The 9034-nt window shown below is 49.7% G+C and overlaps 1 pseudogene; it reads left to right on the top strand.

The window, feature by feature from the left end:
• The first annotated feature begins 3827 nt into the window (after positions 1-3827).
• LOC111529220 lies at positions 3828-4223 on the top strand (annotated as a pseudogene).
• Positions 4224-9034: the final 4811 nt, after the last annotated feature.

The raw sequence follows: 9034 nt of genomic DNA on the forward strand, positions 1-9034 counted from the left end.
CAACCAAAATCCAGTGAGGAGAGGAAGTCACCAAAGCTTTTATTCTTCAGGAGGACGGGCTCTCGGGGCTATGAGCAGCAGGCACTAGGATTTTATTGCCTATGTGGTTAGGTGATGATGACCTACAAGTGCACTGGAAACTGGGACCCAGAGTGCCCCGACCTGCTCTCTCTCTTCCCTCGCTCCCTCTCTCCCTTTCTGCCTCTCTGCCTCTGTGGCTTCTCTGTTTCTCTTGTCATCTCTTGCCCCTTTCCTCATCTCTCTTTCTCTCTCTCTGCTCTTTCCATCCTCCTCTCCCTCCCAGCCTCCTCTGTCTCTCCCCCATGTCTCTCTACCCATCTTTCGCTTTCCATCTCTTTCTTCTCTCTCCCCATCTCTCTTCTCTCTTTCTCTCTCCCTCTTCCTCTCCCTCCTCACCCTCATTCGTGCTCCCTGGCACCCATCCTAGGCTGCTGCTAAGGCAATGCCAAGGTTGCTGTCCTGTCACAGTGTCCCCACCTCCAGCATCTACACATGAGAAGATGTTCAACATCATTAGTCATTAGGGAAATGCAAATCAAAACCACAATGAGATATCATTTTGCACTCATTAGGATGCTATTATCAAACAAATGGAAAATAGCCAGTGTTGGAGATGTGAAGGAACTGGAACCCTCACGTATTGCTTATGGGAATGTATAATGCAGTGACCCATGGAATGTATAATGTATAATGTGGAAAAGTTTGGCAGTTCCTCAAAAAGTCAACATGAAACTACCATATGACCCAGTAATTCCACTCCTAAGTAAATGTCCAAAACTCCTGATGGCAGGGTTGCAAACAGGTATTTGAACTCAGGAAAGGAAAACCAAACATCATATGTTCTCACTGATATGTGGGAGCTAAGCTATGAGGATGCAAAGGCATAAGAATAATACAATGGACACTGGGGACTTCAGGGGAAGAGTGGGAGGGGGGCAAGGGATAAAAGACAACAAGTATGGTGCAGTGTATACTGCTCTGGTGATGAGTGCACCAAAATCTCAGAAAGCACCACTAAAGAACTTACTCATGTAACCAAATACCACCTGTGCCCTAATAACTTATCAAAAAATAAAACACAATTAAAAAAAAAAGATACTTGTGTCCCAACATTAAGAGCAGCATATTCACAATAGCCAAAAGGTAGAAACAGCCCAATTGTTCATCAACAGATGAATAAATGAGCAACATGTATTATATGTGCACTGGGGGATACTATTCAGTTGTTAAAATGAATGGAATACTTATACACCCTACAAATATGGATGAACTTTGAAGATTTACAACTCAAATCTAATGAATAAACAGGGCTGAGCATAGTGGCTTATGCCTGTAATGCCAGGAGTTTGGGAGGCTGAGGTAGGAGGATCACTTACTTGAGCCCAGCAGTTTGAGATCAGCCTGGGCAACATAGCAAGACCCCATTTGTACAAAAAAATTGTTTAAATGCCGGGCCTCATGGTGTGGGCCTGTATCTCAGCCACTGGCAGGGCTGTGGAGGGAGTCTTGCTTGGGCTCAGGAGGTTGAGGCTGCAGTGAGCTAGGATACCACCACTGCAATCCAACATGGGGAAGACAGCAAGATTCCTCTCTAAACATAAAAATTATGAAAATAACACATAAAATGGCTCAGCACAGTGACTCACTCCTGTAATCCCAGCACTTTGGGAGGCCAAGGCGGGTGGATCACGAGGTCAAGAGATCGAGACCATCCTGGCCAACGTGGTGAAACTCTGTCTCTAGTAAAAAAACAAAAATTAGCTGGGTGTGGTGGCTCATGCCTGTAGTCCTACCTACTCAGGAGGCTCAGGCAGGAGAATCACTTGAACCCATGAGGCAGAGGTTGCAGTGAGATGAGATCATGCCACTGCACTCCAGCCTGGCGACAGAGCAAGACTTCGTCTTAAAATAATGAAAACACAAACAAGTAAGTGTGTGTCTGCGCCCATGCCTTTGAGCATGTGCATGTCAGCGTGCATAGCTGTGTGTTGTGTCTAAGTAGGCACATGTGCATGCGTGTGAGTGTTGGATGCTGGAGCAGTCAGGGTTCAAGTCACTCACAGTCAGCACCCGCTCCTCACTTCCTCATGCCTGGTTCCTACAGGTCCCCCCAAGAAGCATGTAGGGCTCAAGCACCCCCTGCCACCTCTGAACCCCAAGCACAGGCATGAGAGGGTGAGTGTGGCCAACTACAGGGCCCAGGCTTGGAGGACCCTGGAGCCAACTCCTGGTGCACGTGCCACAACCGCCAGCCTGCCCTGGCCTGGCTCCTGGAAAACACTTGCCCTTGGCCAGCTGGAGAGCTGTTGACTTGGGACACAGCCCCACAGCAATCACTACTTTATCCCGCCCCCAAATACTTCCTAAGGCCAGTTGTTGCTAGGAGACGGGCACAGGCAGCCTGCTCTGATGGCTTCCTAGACACAGTCTCCGGAGAAAGGAAGCCCCTCTGGCCCCCTTCCTATGAGGTGGCTGGGGAGGCTGGTGGTGGGCATTGGGGATGAAGGATAGATTGGGGCAGTTTGGGCATGTTGGGGTGATCAGACTCAACACCAGGCTGTGGGGGCTAGGAAGTCCGGCAGAATCAAAGAAATGAGAAATGACAAGAGAGAAAGTGGGACCTGGGGGCCAACGCTAATATGGAGGCTGCGAAGACCCCAAGCTCTGGGAGCCCACACTATTTATTGGTGCTCAAAGAAACAAGTGGTGAGGATGTGGGGGTTTAAGGGAAGCAATGTATCCAGTGAATGAGTTACAGCTGTGATGTTGTAGCATTTTCTTTGAAACATAGGGCTACCTGAGATAATGGGAGTGCTAGAAGCAAGGAGCCAGCAAGTCTAGCAGGCATGCAAGCCCTGCCTCAGCTTCTCTCCCAACACTCAGCTTTTCTCCCAACAGGGCAGAGTAAGAAGCAGGAAGTTTCAGAGCCTTAAGACCAGAGGGGCCCTGGTGCCCCTTTGTCAGGATGCTGAGCCCAGAGAGGGCAAGATCTTGACTTGAGGTCACAGAGCAGCAATCCCTGGCAGAACTAGCAATCCTTTTGGAGAAATTCAGAGTTTGTGGTCCCCAGGAGTCATTGATTTACTCATGCATTCATTCGGCCATTACGTATTGAGCATCTACTATATGCCAGATCCACTTCTAGCCCAGCATACAGCAGTGAACAAGGCAAACCAATCCCCACCTCAAGGAGCTGATGCTCTGGTCACAGAGACAGAAAACAAGTGAAGAAGATCACATCACATGATGCTAAAGGCTAGCAAATAAAATTACACCACATGGAAGGTTGGAGTCACTCTGTCCAAATGGTGGCCACTAGCCCCATGTGGCTATTTGAATTTCAGTCAATTGGAGTAATTGAAAATGAAGAGTTTAGCAGCTGGGCGCAGTGGCTCATGCCTGTAATCCCAGCACTTTGGGAGGCCGAGGCGGGCGGATCACAAGGTCAGGAGATTGAGACCATCCTGGCTAATATGGTGAAACCCCATCTCTACTGAAAATACAGAAAAATTAGCCAGGCATGGTGGTGGGTGCCTGTAATCCCAGTTACTTGGGAGGCCGGGACAAGAGAATGGCGTAAACCCGGGAGGTGGAGCTTGCAGTGAGCCGAGATCATGCCACTGCACTCCAGCCTGGGCAACAGAGCGAGACTCTGTCTCGAAAAAAAAAGAGTTTAGCAGAGCTGCAGCTGTGCTTGGAGCCTGCAGGTGCCGTGTCACTGTCACCACTACCTCACTCCCATCCCCGCCGCAGCCAGGGGCCAGCTCGGTCACCCCGGGCAGTGTCCCTGCTGCGGCCCCGTGGCAATGGCCACCAAGATTGATAAACAGGCTTGCCGGGAGGCCTACAACCTGGCGCGAGACAACAGCTTGGCCGTCATCTGGGTGACTTTTAAATATGATGGCTCTGTCGTCGTCTCTGTCCAGCAAGGAGCGTAATACCAGCACTTCATCCCACAGTGCACAGACAAGGTCTGGTTGCTTGCCTTCGTGTGCGTCACCACAGGGGTTGCCATGAGCAGGAGGTCCAAGTTCACCCTCATCAGGTGGATCGGCGAGAATGTCAAGACCCCGGTGAAGGAGATTGTACAGGATTTCACTAAGGAGTTTGTGATCAGTGATCAGAAGGAGCTGGAGGGAGATTTAATGAAGGGTTAACTGAAGAAGACTGGGGGAGCCAATTGCAATGCCCAGATGGAGTAATTCCAGCTTCCCCAATGCCTGTTGCTAAAGTCATCTCTCTGCTCCCCAGGGGAGGGGACCTCCGGCCTCAGCTACCAACCCACCAGTCCACCAGGGAGAAAAGAAGCCATGAGAGGCAGAACCCACCACCCTGTGTCCACAGCCTCCACCTTCCTGCTTCCCTTAGAACACTGCTGTGTCCTATCTCATGAAGCTCATGGAATCACTTTCTTTGATTTTTTTTCTTTTCTCCCCCTCTCTTTTGTTCTAAAGAAAAATCATTTTGATGCAAGGTCCTGCCTGTTATCAGATCCGAGGTGCCTCCTGGCATTTCCCTTACATGTAATGAGGCTGCCTAGTGGGATCTGTGCAACCTCATGTTGCTTCTGGAGCCTGGATTTGTTTTGCCATCTCAGTTTTCTTGGGGCCCCCCGCCTATTTACCACTGAGGGCAGCTGGGCCAGGAGCGGCACCTGGTGACTGCAGCTTTCATGAGCACACAAGTCCATTCCAGTAGTCAGGCCCAGACCTCCTGCAATCTGCCCCGGGCTCCCTCATCCCACCTTCATCCAGAGTTGCCTAAGTTGCATCCCCGGCAAAGGCAGGATTGCTCAGTGGTGAGAAGGTTAGGTCTAGCTCTGACCAAATAAGAGAGAAAATTTGCCTTAAAACTTACCTGGCAGGGTGGATCACCTGAGGTCAGGGGTTCGAGACTAGCCTGACCAATATGGTGAAACCCCGTCTCTACTAAAAATACAAAAATTAGCTGGACATGGTGACAGATGCCTGTAATCCCAGCTACTCAGGAGGCTGAGGCAGGAGAATCACTAGAACCCAGAAGGCAGAGGCTGCAGTGAGCCGAGATTGCACCATTGCACTCCAGCCTGGGGGAGAGGGAGAGACTCTGTCTGAAAAACAAAAACAAAAACAAAAACAAAACTTACCTGGCAGTGGCTTTGCTGCATGGTCTGAAACCACCCGTTCCCACCCTCTTGACTGAAATTTCCTCATGACACAGAGAAGGGCAAAGGTCTGAGCCCAGAGTTGACGGAGGGAGTATTTCAGGGTTCACTTCAGGGGCTCCCAAAGCAATGAAGGTGTTAGGGAGAGAGGCCCAGGCTGGGGACTGGGAATTTAAGGAGAGCTGGGAACTGATCACTTAGCTTCAGGAAGCTTCTGTGCAAGCAGCAAGGATTGCTCGCGTCAGAGTGCTACCCTACCTGTGGTGCTGGCTGTGAGCAAAGCCCTGGGTTCACGGCACTGCTAAAGCCCATGGCTTCAATCCTACACCTGCACCACACATTCAAAAGGATCGTATGTTTTTTGTTTGTTTTATTTTTGTTTTTGGCTTTGTTTTTTGAGACGGAGTTTCACTCTTGTTGCCCAGGCTGGAACATTGGTGCTATCTCGGCTCACCGCAACCTCCACCTCCTAGGTTCAAGCCATTCTCCTGCCTCAGCCTTCTGAGTAGCTGGGATTACAGGCATGCGCCACCATGTCCAGCTAATTTTTGCATTTTTAGTAGAGACGGGGTTTCTCCATGTTGGTCAGGCTAGTCTCAAACTCCTGACCTCGTAATCTGCCCACCTCAGCCTCCCAAAGTGCTGAGATTACAGGCATAAGCCACCACGCCTGGCCTGTTTTGTTTTTAAAGAAAGATGAGATTGTCTTTGTTCTTCATGAGAACATTTTATATAGCTCTTTTTCTTTTATTCCTTGCTCATTTCATTTTGGAAAAGAAATCTGTACTGTATTGGGATTGTGAAGAACATCTCTCCACTCAAACAGTTTACAGAAAGAAATTCTGTTTTTCAAAAAAAAGAAGAAAATTAAGAGTTCAGTTCTTCTATCACAATAGCCACATTTCAGGGGCTCATTAGCTGCACTGGGTGGCTGCTGTGTTTGACAGCGAACGGGGACCATTTCCATCACAGAAGGAACCACCAAACAGGGCTGGTGTGGGGAGTGGACGGCGGGCTGGGGGCTCGATGGCCGAGGACAGCTCCATCTGGGCGGTCCTGCTAAGAAGGGGTGGCCACATGGTGACATACCAGGAGGAGGGAGCAGCAGCAGGTACAATGTCGGCTAGATGGGGATGTGGTTGGTGTGTTCAAGGGACAGAAAGGACAGAGGGATCGAGGGGAGAGGAGAGCGAGGTAGGGTTGGGGAGGTCAGCGGGGGCCTCTGAGGCCTGGGTAAGGAGTTTCTGCTTTCTGTGGAGGGCGTCAGGAGGCCATGGGGAGAGGGGTTAAGCAGGGGAGTGGCATGGTTTTAACAATATATGGAGAATGGATTTGTGGGGGTAAGAGTAGAAGGAAGGAGCCCTAGGGAGGAGGCTACTGTGTCACAGAGAGGAAGGTGATTGAGACCTGGGTGATACGAGGAGTGGGGAACAGCCATAGCCCAGGCCTCAGGGTTCTGGATCCAGCTGTGCCTGAAGTTGATCCCCCCCATCCATCCTTCATCCTCTTGGTTACTGGGCACTGACTTGAACACCCCTTATTACTAGTATCCACCTATCCCCTCCCTCACAAAACCCCCGACTGTCTGTCCTCCTGTCCCTTTGCAGAACACTCAGAAGGGACCCAGGCTTCCCTCAGTGCCCTGGGTCCAATTTCTTTTACAGAACTTTTCCCCTCTGACTGCATCCCAGGGTTGATAAGATAGCCCTGTCTAGTCACCTTGGGGTCCTGGGAAGATACCTTAGGCCACCTGGTGTTTCACTGACTTTCCCCACCAGGATGCTTTCCCGGAGCTGTGAGCAGGAGGCAGGAGGAACCAGCTGGCTCTGGGTCTGAGGGGCAGGGGCAACTAAAAGAGAAGGCTCAGCTTCAGTTGCTAAGTCCCCTGGAGGGACTTTGGTTTGTTTGTAGGAAGAACTTCCCTTCTATAAAAGGGCCGATGTCATCTTCGTGCATTTGTGCATTCGCAGTGGAGGGGATCCCCTAGGGCCCTAAGAATGAGTTGGAAAACCTGCTCCCTGTGACGGATCCTACCTGTGTCCACCCCATCCTGTCTGACTGCTTCGGCTCACTCTGTCTGTCCTAGCCAGTCTGGAGCCACACTGCCTTGCAACTCTGCATCTTCTTCCAACTGCATGACCTACCCTGAGCCACTTCCCCTGCCTAGAAGGTTCTTTGCCCGTTGTTTCCATTTCTTCCAGGTCTTGGTTATGTGGTCTTGGTTGGAGGACAGTGTCTCTGACTGACACCCCTGCACATGGGACCCTCTACCTGTGGCCTCCATGCTCAAAATGCATTCTCTCCTGTCTCAGGGGTCTTTGCACTTGCCATGCCCCAGCACAAGCTAGTCTTTCCAGGCCACCCCCTCCAAGCCACCTCCCCACTTCCCCAAACAGACTCCTCTGTCCTTGGCCTGCAGGGCAGTTATAGTTGCCTTTGCATGTGGAGTTGGTTCTCACTACATCACGGCCCTGCCTGTAAGCTGGGGAATCCAGCCATTGGAGTGCTTGCCAAAAGAATGAATAAGCACTGTGATTCAGACAGGGTCCTGGGCCCGCAGGTGTCCAGTGATTCAGCGATTCAGATAAGGGTCCTGGACCCACATGTGTGCCCCAACACAGTGTGTGACCTGTGCCAGCTCCCCCTCTGCACTGCATCTCCTCTGTCCACTGTGGTGGTTGGTCCCCAAGATCCCCAAGGGCCCTGCTGGCCCTCACCTTTGAAGCTCTGGGACACAATTATCAAGGGAGACCCGCTGCCTACACTCCCAGAGCTGAGAGCCCAAACAAGCTCTTAAATCAATCAGTGACATCACCTTCCAAGTGAAGAAAGCAGGACCTCTGGCCTAGACACAAGGACAGGGCAGAGGCGGCTGCAAACGCCCTTAGCGAGCTGGTTAGGAAGGGTCACTAGTTGCCTGGACCTGAAAGTTGAGGAACCCACAGAGAAAAGCAGGGAATCTCAGCTGGAAGATGGGGACATCAACCCAGAACCTTCTCTTTGAAACCTCAACCTGGTGAGGGAGAGTGGATACATCAAGACTCCTTACAACACCAAAATCAACTCTGGCTAAGTCCAGCCAAGGCAAAGCAAGCAAGGAACATGCTGGGAGGTTATAAGTTAGCTCACAGAACCAAAAGAAGAAGCAAAAAACCCCATACTAGAAAGGACTGGTTTGGATATAAAATTTAGATGGCTAAACTAATGGGAAGCCCTTGGATGAATGAATTCCCTCTGCTTCCATCCTCAAGTCACTGTACTCAAGATCTAAATTTCCTAAATATATAGAGAGTTCCTATAGTCAATAAGACAAATGCAACTGCAGCAGAAAAAATGAAATAGAAAAAAATGTCCACAAGTATAGACATGAACAGATAGTTCACAGAGCAGGAAGTAGAAATGGCCCTTGAGCTTATAGACAATGTTTAGCTTTATTTAAACCAGAGAAGTGTAAATGGAAACTATAGTTCAAGACCATTTTTCACTTATCACATTGGCAATTATCCAAAACTGTGATAACACTGTATTGGTGTGGGTGTGGGAGACAAGTTCTCTCGTACATTACTGGCAGGAGTATAAACTGGTACAGCCACTATCAACATTTTTTTTAATGCACATGCCTTTTTATCTGAAAACTTACTCCTAGAGATTTACAGGGACACTTGCAAATGTGCTGATGGCCCTAGTACAAGGATATTTATTTATTGTGGTATGTTTTTCTTGTAATAACAAGATGGGAAGCAATCTAAATACCCATCAATAGAGGTTGGTGAGCTCTATAATAATGTAGCTACTCAGTGAACTCTGCAACTGTGAAAAAGAGGAATGAGGTAGCTTTACATACTGCAGCCTGGAATGATCTTCCAGATA

This window comes from Piliocolobus tephrosceles, chromosome 16, assembly GCF_002776525.5.
Source record: "Piliocolobus tephrosceles isolate RC106 chromosome 16, ASM277652v3, whole genome shotgun sequence".
NCBI lineage: Eukaryota > Metazoa > Chordata > Mammalia > Primates > Cercopithecidae > Piliocolobus > Piliocolobus tephrosceles.